This window comes from Pygoscelis adeliae, unplaced genomic scaffold (assembly GCF_000699105.1).
Source record: "Pygoscelis adeliae isolate BGI_AS28 unplaced genomic scaffold, ASM69910v1 Scaffold166, whole genome shotgun sequence".
Taxonomy (NCBI): Eukaryota; Metazoa; Chordata; class Aves; order Sphenisciformes; family Spheniscidae; genus Pygoscelis; species Pygoscelis adeliae.
This window is the reverse complement of record NW_008825156.1, coordinates 6,468,143-6,480,845: the sequence shown is the minus strand read 5'-3', so window position 1 is coordinate 6,480,845 and position 12,703 is coordinate 6,468,143. Positions and strand designations below refer to the sequence as shown.

At 35.3% G+C, this 12,703-nt stretch overlaps 1 protein-coding gene across 1 annotated transcript in view; it reads left to right on the top strand.

The window, feature by feature from the left end:
- The window catches only part of SBF2 (SET binding factor 2), a 240,092-nt gene that overhangs the window by 156,386 nt on the left and 71,003 nt on the right, over positions 1-12,703 (top strand). The window lies entirely within an intron of this gene.

Here is a 12,703-nt window from a genome sequence, read left to right as displayed (position 1 = left end):
GATAAGAAGTTCAGAACATGGACTTGCTTGCAATATTAAATAATCTTTGTTTAATGTGAATATTGTTGTACAACCCAGTTTGGGAAATAAGTGTTTAATCATTGGTAATTGGTATGTCATGGTATTGCAAAATAGTAGTTACTGTGACAGTCTAGCTAGACATTAATAATGTGATAGAAATAAAGAAAAACATAACCTTGCATCCTTCAGATGGTGTATGAGGCATTTATGAGTAGCCATAAATAAACTGCAGAGAGATTTCTATCTTAGCTGAATAGAAACTGAGGTTTCTGCAACAGTAAGCTGAGAAATCAATCAGTGCTTTTTAATTTAAACTATACATTGTAATTGCACAATTTCTGGTTGTTTTAAACTAGAAATAGATTATGTGATGTAGTTTTTAGAATAAAAAAAATGTGGAACTTTACCAGTCATAGAACACAGAAACGTCTGCTGAAGAAGAGAGCACTTTTGACAGTCATATGCATAGGAAGTTTCTTGAAATCTCCTATTTAAGCCAGTATTTACAATGAGCATAAAGTGGTAGTTTTTCTCTCTTCTAATCGTTTGAACTGTGAAAAAGTTTTATTTGAATGGTCTTTATTTTAAAGCTGTACATAATATCCCAAGACTGCTTTCTGGAAAGAGTCTGCAGAGTATTTTCATTCTCTTATATAAGATAGTGTGGTGAGACATTAAATTTTTCAATCCCAGCAAATAAACTTCCTCCCATCTTTAATTACAAGTTCATCTTTTTCTATTCCCTCTCTTTTGAGTCTTTGAGTAGCAGAATCGTGAGTTGTTTGTCATTTGTTGCTGCCACTAATACTTAATTTGGAGAAAGAGCTAATGAGCTATAGAGATTTTCCATTTCCCTATTTTATTCTTGCTACTGCATTAATCCTGTATTACGAAGAAAGATTGAAAACTTTTATTTTCTGATTTTTAGTTCCTCTAGTAAAATGGCCAAGAGAGTCCACATAGCTCTTTACCTTGAGAGGTACAGAGAGTATTTGGGGGAGTTGTAGCAGTTTGGTTAGATTCCTCATTTGGTAAAGTTTGATCAAGTAGGAAAAAAAAAAAGGCAGTAAAAAAAACAGGTTTTTTTTGCGTGGAGTATCATGAGTGTTGAAATAAGCTTAAATAAGTTTTAATTTCACAAACAAGGAGAGCAAAAAGCTGGATTGAATATAGAATATCTTTAAGTAATTTCTTCTATACACTTGTATTTTTGGTAGGAGTACCAAGATCTCACACCATTCCCCTCACAAAAACCTCTCTGAAATTTTTTGTGTAATAACCTCGTCCCATACTTACTATTTAACTCTAAAGCTATACACTCAGGAAACTGAGTCCCCGGATGTAAGAAGCATGATAATTTTTTTAATGTTCCAGACCTGAATTAAAAATTAAAGTAACCTGAGTGTTAACTTGCAAAAGCCAGCTGTTAATGCATAATAGAAAAAGAATTTTGTTTTTCCCGGATCTAATCCTCAGGTTCAGTGATGGCCCCCTTTGGTATGTCCCATTAGATACAGTTCTTTGGCAAAAGTACTTATTTTGGTATAAAACTATTCATACAAAACACGAACTGATGTGTTGTTCAGAACATAACATCAGTAGACAAACTTTATAGCAATTAGTTAAAATTAATATTAACAGTTTAAGGTTCTGTTTGGAATTTGAGTGAAAATGAAACTTTCTGAAGTATTTTTCAGCTTCTCTAGAGGTTTTCAAAATTATATCCTAGACTAGAGTGAGTATGTTCTATCTGGCATGAACCTGTGTAGGAACAATGTTCTTTATCAGTATTCTTAAACTAAGAAAAATGGGTGTCATTTTTCCACCCTGTTAACATCTCTATAACCTTTTGGAGGGATTCCTGCTCTAGACTTACACTAAACTAATGTTCCTCTTCCCCTGTTTTGGGGAGAAATAATATGAAATCCTGCTTCTTTACTTTTCTCCCTTCAGCTTCATGCTTTCTAATGTATTAACAGTTTGTAAGTTCTCTTTTCACTGGGTTTCCCTTTGCCGAAATCTTAGATAGAATGATTAAAGCTTTGTTGCTAAACACAACATATTGTTGTTCTGTCTCTGGTAAGTCCAGAGGAATGTACAAACTAAAATTAAGGTCATTTGGGAGATTATTTGTTTTTTGTTAAAATACCTTCAGGAAAACTGGTATGTTTGCGCCGTCAAACTATGTCATGGCCTTTTCTGCTGAGTTGCTTGTCAATTTTATTTAATTACCATATACAGTGTAGTTTAAACACACATGCATGCGCACACACACACTTCAAGCTGCATTTCATTTTTCTGTAAGCAGAGCACAGGTATTCCAGTACTGTTGCTTCAATATGCAGAACTGTCTTACCTCTGCCGTAAATGTGATTGTGTTTATGCTTTCAAAAAAACGGTGAAGTAGTGCTTGGCAGTATGTACTTGTTTTTATTTATGTTTCCGTTATCAGAATACCATGTTTAATGCTAGCAGCATATTAAGTATTATTTCACCTAGCCCTGTTGAAACTGCACTGTGTTCTTGGTAGCCAGGAATAGATAGGAATTGTGAATCTAATAATGACATAGGTTTTCATTTGTGTGTGCATTGGTATTACTGCACAAGTGGTATTCCAAATCAAGTTATCAGTGAGAAAATCTGTAGTAAATCAGGCTACAGCTAAACGTTATAGAGTTATATCAGTCAAATACATATTTTACCATCTATGTTTGCTATAGCATTTTGATGGGAAATTATGATGGGATTTCATGTCACAACATTTTATTGTTAATGTAATTCCTGTTCCTTCAAATAAAATAATAAAAAGAAGTTACACAAAATCACAGTTCTTTTGTGAAAGGACTATTGTGTATATGAAATGTTAAGTTTCATTTTATTTACCTAACACAAAGCAGAGCACTAATGAAACAATTACCTGTTCTTCCTTAATAGCTTTACTGTACGTGGCCACACATAGTGCAGACACCAAGTGTTTGAGTTGTATAAACAATGAAAAAGATTTGGTTTTGTGTGAGTCCAGCAGATGAAACCAAGAAAGTGAGTAGTAAGAGAAACATACTCCTAGAGGTGATGTTGGTAAGATCCTGGAATAGTCTTCTCATGAAGTAGTCAATGCTCTAGCCTTGAGGTATTTTAAAATATTCTTGGGAAAACAGTAAAAAATATATAGAAAGGAACAAGCCTGCATGATCTAACAGGTCTTGTCTTAATGTCTTCACTCACGTAAAGGTTAGTCTAGGGTATTTCTACATATATCTAATTAAAATAACAAGAATCATCACCCTGTGTACAGCATGCTATCAGTTCTTGGGATGTCTGGTGAAATTTCAGAATTCCAACTCCTGAAGTCTGGTGAGTGATCTGTTGTGAAACTTGATCAGGCAGGATTTGATTGCACTCTAACTCATAGCTGGTGGGATTAAATTCATAGACAGGAAGTCAGTACTGGTTGCATATTTGTGGCCTGGAGAAATAATCAAATTTTTCTAGAAAAAATAGTCACAATGCTTTTCAAAAATTTTAAATATTGGACATGACCAAAATGTGACTCATCAGTGACAGTGGACTTCGGTGTGCGCTGTTAATGTCACAAAAACAAACACGTCTTTTGCTTCTGGGCTAGAAAAAGGTTTTAGTTTACCATTAGTAATACTATTGGAATTTTGTTTAAAATTGAAACAGTATAAATAAAATGTATTTATACATGAAGATAAAATAATTTTTCCATGTTTTTTTGGTACAGATGACCCATGCTTATTTGGTATGCAGTCGTTTCTTCTGTGTATAAAATAGAAATGTAGTATTCCCTGGTGCTGTGGAAAAGAGGTCTTTTTCTACACATGGGAGGAAAGGACAAGATGAAAAGGACATATTTTAATCATAGTTTCATTTTAGTAACTCATCAAGGAAGACAGTTTGACGATCATATAATTGACATCATCAAATTCACAGGATTTGGATACTCTGTTTCAATTATGTCTCTTTGCCAAGGTGGCAAGATGCCATTCTTGAAGGCATCTTGAAGGTTTAGTATGCAACAAGAGTGATGATCAATGGCAGGCACCAGTTTCAGCCTGTCTGCTGGACAAGAGGCAGATGGAGCAAAAGCTGTCTTCCTCACTGCTATTCCATGCCAAGTCACAGTCAGAGTGCACTTCTCCACCTTCCCTCCCTTTTCAGCTAAGGTGATGTTTGGCAGTCTGATCAAACATTCTTTCTTGCATCCCTCAACCATTGCAGAACCTGAATGTGCAGATCATAATACAATTTTCTCTCTTGCAGGGGATTTTTTTTCAAAATTTTATGACTAAAATTTTATGCTTAAACATTGTATAATCATCTGTGTTCCCATACCTTTCTAAGGATATTCTACCACGTTACATAGTAGATAGTAACGCACTTTCAAATTTTTGTTATTTGGCATTCAGAAGTGACAGTTCTGATCACCTGTGTTTGAAGAAAGGAAGTGGCTTAATAAAAATGTACTATTCTGAAAGTAAAGTTTGTTCTGTGTAGAAATGATGAATGGACTCCCATATTTCATAGACAAGCATTTCTTTAAATTGCAGTAGCAAGAGAAGTATTGTTTTTCAGAATCACAAATATGTCATTTAGATTTCTGAGCCAGTTGTTGTTTTTAATGGCTTGATGTACACTTGGATAGTGCTGATCTAGTTTCAGAAAAAATAACCCAAATGCAGTAAACTGTCTCACAGATTGGGTATATTACATTAAAATTGACATTTGTCATTTAGCATAACACAGTGAGATGCATTGGAGACGGCTTCATAATTTTTATGTGACTAAATTATGTAATTCTTGGGAGGGATGGAGGGAAGGATTGATAATAATAATAATAATAATTTTATTATTTTAATGCATGTAAGCCACCAAATTTTGACTAAAATTTCAGTTGGGTACTGATGCTAAATTTATTCTAGAACTTGTAATGAAACATCAGAGAAATATTTTGCAGACTAGGGCTAACTGAAAACCTTAGGGTATGCTATTGTTTGGCCATTCATCCGCATGTCTTTCCATTTATCATTTGTACTCCTTACACCTATACCTTTCTCTGTTGAGAAGGAAATAGAATTACATAAAATTGGAGAATTGTTTTATTCAGTGTTTTTAAAAGATTACTGAAATCTGGTAAATCATTTTACTTAAAACTTTTGAATATAGTACAGAACATTTATTCAGGTCATCTTAGGAATTTTCCTAGTAGCATTTTCGAGATGAAAAAGATGTTAATCCGTGTTTATTTGATGTGGATTTTGTTTAAGTTTTTTTTAATAATCTTCAAGGTGAGTACAAAATTGTGATTTAAGAAAAAAATTTGAAGTTAATGATAAAATGTGAAACTGGAAGTATTCCATGTTAAGACACCAATATAAATAACTGTTTTCCACAGTGAAATATAGATATGCTCTTTTGCATAGCATAATAATAAAATGAAATTAATTTGAATATATACTTTACTAGTTGAAATAAATTACCAAGTTTCAGTAACAGTTGTGACAGATGTTCAGTGGAAGAAAGCCTTTACTCCTTGAAATGCCTAAATAAATGACCACTTTACTCCAGAGCCTGTTAAATGGGAATCCCTCCCACACCTATAAGGATAAGGGCTTTCTCTGAAGGCTAAAGAGGCAGTACTAGAGAAATTCAGAGTAGTTTATCATATTTTAACTATTACCATCAAATGCTTTTCCAGGACAGACCCAATTCAAGGTTAATTATGTAACAGGAGCATCATAATTTGAAATGTGCTCTCTATTGTATAGCATCAGCTACGAAGTCACAGAGAAGCTACCTAATGAAAGGCTAATGTGGAAATCTATGATGATGAATCTATGAGTTGATTCCATTTTTATGTCTTCATCAGGCAAATTTTACAGTTAGTATCAGCTGGAATAAGTGGAATATTAATCCAACTGTACTGTGGAAAATTTGGTATTAACATTATCTCTGTTACTTTATAATAAATAATAATATATTAGTCTTTATTTTAGAATTTGTGTAAATACCATTGTATTTACAATTTGTGTAAATTGCATGAAGTTACGGGATGATACAATTGATTTTGAAAAGCAAAATTAGTGGGGTTTTTTACATTTAACATGAGTTTTCATTCTTAACTTGCATTTCTGCACAACTGCAATTGGCCCAAGTAATTCTCATAAACATCAGCATGCTGTTAGCCTTCTATAAAGCTAGAAAGACTTTCTGTAATGCGTTAGCTTTCTATACTGAAATAGTTTCATTCTTACATCTAGTTACTGTATTTCCTTCTAAACATTTCTGTCTTACACTGTGCTTGGGATGAAATCACTTCTACTTTAAAATTCTCCACTCTTGAATTGCTGGCTTTAATTTAGGAAACTCCCATCCTGAAAGACTTCCTTTATTGTCTTGGCAAGAAGTTTTGTCTGCTTCCATTAATTTTCTTCTTCTATCTCTATTCTGCCAGTTCTGATACTATTTTAGTCTATGGAAATGTTTTTGTGACTGAAATTGTATTAAATAACATTATTTTTAATACTGTACTTATTTATCTATTCTCAGAATGGTAATCCCTTAAATGTAGAAATACAGTAAGTTGCCTGCTTAAAAAACAGGAAGAACATGCCTGTATCATATAGTGGATACTATGGAAGAAGCTGAACCACAGAAGAAAATGTATGTAGGCAGACTTTAAGTGGTTCCTATTTTTTACATAACACTTCTAAAACAAACAGCAGTGAATTTAAGGACATCACACAGGAGAGAAGAAAGCTTTTTCTGCAGTACTTCAAATGAAGTAATAAGTATCAAAAGAACTTATGTTAGCTTTCATCATTGGATTTTGCTGTTCTTTCACTATCAGAGCCCTAAAGCTTCTTTATATCAGCAGAGATTGTAATGTTTCAACTCCAGATACCAGTCTGGCTTGTTAGGAGAAAGTGAGTGGTAATGTTGGTGAAAAGTGTAAAAGGGCATGATACACTTGTCCTGTTTTGCAGGGGTAGGGTTGGATGTTAATTCTTTCAGGTGATTCATATTTTGTAAGGAAAAAATACATGTTTATCCTTTAGGTTGAGGTCAGTTCCTAGACTTCGGACACTAGTGTAACTTGAAACACCATGCAGTATGTTTACAATATAAGCTAGATTTTTAAATCTTAAGTTAATTTAATATGTAAATTGCTTTTCCATATATCATCTTGTTTAACAACAATTCTTCATTCAGAGATCTTACTCATTTTGCACATATTCAAGTTGACAGGCAAAAGATTGATTAAGGGTATTTTACAATATTATCGAGTGTGTATATTAGCATTATTTGCACTACTGGAAAATCCAGGAGCCCTAATTATGGACCAGAACTGCTGGTCTTGCTTTCATACAAAAGAACACAAAGATGAAGATCCTTATCCTCAAAAGCTTACAATATGAATTTGAAATAAGTAATAATACTTGAAGCCAGGCAGTTTGAGGCACTGCAAGGAAGCTGTGGAGCAGTATTAGTCATCATTATTGTTGGTGATTCTGTCCACCAGCAGGTTAACTATGGCTGAAGTTTTTATAGACATGACATAAAAGCAGTATTTTATTGAATTTTGAGGGAGGATAATGAGGTTACTTGGCAGGTGCTTGTGAATGAATGTGGTCATGGAAGAGAATAGTAAGGTGATGGTCAAAGTTCTGTCAATATTTCCAAACACTGTCCCAGTCAAGGGGTTTTATTACATCCATTAAAAGTTCCTTTCATATAAAGATTATAGTTCAGTAAATTATTTTTGTAAAAGCAAACATACTTTTTAAGTTAAAACAGGAATCTGGGGATTCTTGTTAGCTATGACTGAGTGGGTTTGCAGTATCAATTGCAAACACACGTGCCAAAATGTCATCTTTGATCCTTAAGATTTTAATTAGTGTACTTTGGTTTTGAATGGATACATAATACATATGTGTAGAACAGATTTTATGTCTTTGCAGGTAGAGTATATCTCACTTCCAAAACTATTTTTAGGTAAAAAATAAAATCTGGGAGAAATAAAACAGGAAAGTATAATATGACAGTTTAGCACATTAGTGGGAGAGACTAACTAGAGGATTTTTTTAGCATGTGTCTTTACAAGGAGTTTTGGAAGTGAATTACTGTGGTAACTTTGCTCTGTTGAAGAAGCTTGCTTTCCCAGAATGATAACATCATGAGAAACACTGAAGAGAACTTTGCAATCTGCAATTCCTTTCCTTAGTGGTTTGTGGGAGGAAGTACTTGGTCAGGAAAAAAAAAGGACAACCCCACCACCACCACCCCCAGTTAAAATAAGTAGTAAGGATAAATGATGTAGTAAATGTTTAATTCTGTAACTGAGGAACTGATCCTCTATCTCCTAGAATAAACAGAAACCTTTCCATTATATTCCCACAAGCACTGGATTACATAATTTGTAACTATACCTGATTCCACCTGAACTCATTTTCTAGCAATGATACTGAACTCTGGTTCAAATGTAACAATTTTAATCTAGTTATAGCCTATCTCTTTACATAGTTGTTATTTCTAGGAGGGATTACAGTGTTACAGAAATACTGTTTCATTTAGAATTTTCACCGTGAAAGAATTTCTGGTGGTTTAATTAAAATTTCTGGTAAAGCTTCTGACCTTAAAGTGCAGGAATATAAATCTGAAGTAACAGAGTCCCATGCATTTTCCATATCTGTAAGTTCAACTTCACCTCCTGATCACTACATCCTTACTCCAGTAGAATGGAACTTAAGTTTCTGCATGAAAATACAATTCCTTTTTTTTTAATTCCGTTTCATTGGAGCATTATTATCTGTCATGATTCAAGCAGCATTATTTTATGTTTCCAGAAGAGAGCAAATGCTTACAGACATTGCCTGCTTCTGTGTGAATGGCTATGTTGCCATCCTAGATAACTCATCAACAATTTAAACTGAATCTGGCCGAAGAATTGGGGTGTCACAAATGCTTTCCTGTCTTCCGGTTTTCCCCTTCACTCATACACATTATTATTCTCCCAGTGATTCAAGCCCGTAATTGAAGTTTGTATCTGCTACTCTTGTTTTCATCCACATCCCTGCATTTTATCCACTTGCTGCTGCTTCATCCTTCATAATAGTTCCTACAGTTGAAATTCTTGTTAGGATCCTCTTCTTTGCTTCCTCTGATTCATCACTGACTTTCTGAACTTGTGAATACCACATCAGCTCTCTGTCATTAGTTCAAAATACTCCTGCCAATAAGAATTTACTAGGCAGATGTTGTAGCTCTCTTCTTCCTCATGTGCTGCTCATGCTGTATCTGGATCTTATTTGGCAGTAGAGTTCCTTACAATATCCTGCTCTGTAATGCACTTGCATCCAGCACCTCCACAATAATTTTCTTTGCCTGTTGGTCAGACTTCATTTATCTCTCAAATGGCTTACCTCAGACTACAGTAAGTTCAGGTTTCTTGTCATTACTTTCAGAATTCTTCATGATATTGCTCTTCCCGTTTTTGCCCATCCTTTCTCTTTCACCTTCTGAACCATGTAGTATATATAATTTGTATTGTCTGCTGTTATAATTTTTTTAATAATTTGCAATTTATATTCTATATTGTACCTTTACATCTTTCTGACTATTTTGCTCATCCTGTTTTTGAGGACTACTTGAGGACTGTTGTTTTAATAGTTTCTTCAGATAAGGGAACACTGTATATTGAGAGAACTTCAGATAGAATTCTACCACTGAAGACAGAGAAAGCTGCCATAGGAGAAGGAAAATAGTAAAGAAATCCTAGAATGAAGCGATAGAAGAACTTAAAAAGAATTACTTTATTACCCTTTTTGGGATTACTTAGATGCTCTATAGACTGGGCTTTAAGTTTCATATCAAGTCATCAATAATTCTAAGAACCACTATCAGAATATAAATAAAAACATAAACTTGTGAGATTTACAGGGTTTATTTGTTTCTGAGCGTAGACCTGAATAACAGCTTTGTTGCTGGGGGTTTATTTTTGTGGGTAGAGCCAATACCACCATTCCAATGCAGTCACACAAGTGCACGCTCACTGCTGAGCCACCTAATGCCAAAGGAAAACGGTGACATTTTAGAAGATTTTCAAAATAGCTGTGTCACAATTTCAAAAACGCTTCAGATGGATTCAACACTGCAACTGAGAATTTATGAAATCTGTAACTTAACTAATGGATTTAAACCTTCGTGAATAGAGTCATGATAATCTCTATAATGAAATTAGATTATTTTTTTTTTAAATACATTAATATACTGTAGACGGGGGGAAAAATCAGCATATTTCTTATCCACTTCTTGAAACTTACCCTTATTTAGAACTGTGAAGTTCTGGTATGAAAATGTTTTCTCTCTCTCTTTTTTGTGGGTTCTGAACATCCTTCATTCTAGATGATTTTCATTTCCTTAGAGTTTTCTGTGTATAACAGAACTTCGTAAATCTTTTTGTTATCTCTTTGGAGAAAGGAGAAGTCTGTTATTGTGCGTTATTTAATGTTACATGTAACTTTGTATTAACATATATGTCTTGATGCATCTATATAGAAATCTGAGATATTCTGTATGGCTTTAAGTAATGTATAGTAAATTATACATGACCTTCAGGAATCTGGGATTAAAGATCATGCGTAGTTAGATGTTTAAGTCACTTTTGCGAGAAAATGTATACAATAAATAAAGCTCCATCCAGAATTGCATCCCAATTTTGCAAAATTCTAGAATTCTATTGCCCTCTGCTGGTTTAGTGTACCTGTCTGTGATTTGGTAGCGCTGAATTATAAGTGAATTGGCCTTTCATTTGTTTTTCATGGCGAAATAATAGTAGATAAACAGTGTAATGAACCACTTTGCTACTCACACTTTAAAGTATTTTAAAATATAAATCAATCTTCAGTCCAATCTTGCTTGGTGACTTTCTGAAGGTAGGAGGAGGTGGCAAATTGTTTTCTTTTTTGTTGCTGAGGTTTTCAGGTTGGAGAAGATTGATTTAGTATTGCATCTTCTTTTTCTAAAGCAGTAAAAACCAAAACTAAAAAAAAGTAATAACAGAAGCTTCACAGTTCTTACTGTATGTTTTTATGACCTTTCCCCACATTTGTGGGTATAATTTTATATTTTAGAGCAAATGGAAAAACCATTTACTGAATTCAATTTTTTGGCTGATGTTATCCATGCAGCGCTCAGTCAGACTTGAAAACATATTCGTATACACTTATCATAGAATCACAGAATGGTTTGGGTTGGAAGGGACCTCTAAAGGTCATCTAGTCCAACCCCCCTGCAATAAGCAGGGACATCTTCAACTAGAGCAGGTTGCTCAGAGCCCCGTCCAGCCTGACCTTGAATGTTTCCAGGGATGGGGCATCCACCACCTCTCTGGGCAACCTGTGCCAGTGCTTCACCACCCTCAGCATAAAACATTTCTTCCTCATATCTAGTCTAAATCTACCCCCCTTTAGTTTAAAGCCATTTTGGAGGCGAGCATGTTCCTTGAAGGCCAGGCTTAGCTGTTCAAGGGCTAGGTTGTGCTACTAATGCGTTTGTGTATTTGCTCTTTCAAGGCACATACTTAAGAGAATAGAAAGCCCCTGAAGTACTGGAACAAACACGGCAGAGCAGACATTATGTTGTGAGTTTAGCAGCTGGGGATGAATTTGCCTGTAGAGGCAAGGGCTCAGTGTTGAGGAGGAGAGCTAGTGCACCAGCCAATATTGCCGTCTTTGCAGGGAGCTCTTCTGTGCTTTGCTGACTGCAAATAGGTGCCTGGAATGGAAAGGCAAACCAGAGAACAACTTGCAAAGAAGAAATCTCAGCCTCATTCACCTTTCTTTTTAGTGATCCCAAGAGCTTCAGCTGCATCCATTCTAATCCACTGAAAGTGCTGTGGTCCTAACCCTTTCTTACAGAAGCTCTAGCTGATGCTATTTATAGTTGTGCTGCTGCTGCAGGCTCTTGTAAGCTATTGTTATGCAGCATGTGTGTCCAAGGCAGCTGCTGCAGAGTGTGGTAGTTGTGTTTGTTTTTAACTGTAGAAAGGGTGAGAAGGAGGTATTCTGCACGTCTCCCAGAGCGTGCGTGACACAATTTAAAGTTGGAAGTTCAGCATGTAAATTCTGGTAAACGTGATGCGACTCCTGGTCAAGTCTGCAAGCTGGAAAACTGCTTAGGCTTCCTCAAAATCTGAACCGTTGGTTCTCATCCTTGGTGTACCATTTGTTTTTGCAAGTATTAAATGCAGGAGTATCCTTAAAACTAAGATTCTACCTGAATCTACAGTGATATTGGATGAATATTTTTCTTGACTTCTTTTAAATTTCCACTCTGAAGTTCACGCGCTTGAGTGATAGCAGGTTGGTACCATCCGTGGCGAGTGAAGGTGCTGTCCAAGTGCTGCTGCTCTCCTGCAAAGCCGAGATCGGTTTTCTGCCCCTCCTAGAGCAGCTGGATGCGACAGTGCGTAGAACCGGTGCCTCATGGCGCGCTCTGCTCAGCGTCTGGCTGGGAATGCAGATATGGCTTCTGACAAGCAAGGAATCTAATCTGCGCTAGCAGCAAGTCCCAGTTAGATACCAACAGTTAAAGATTAGTCCACTGGATATATCCTATCCTAGCTGTGCGTTACATGTAACAGAAGTGCCAGACTGGCAGA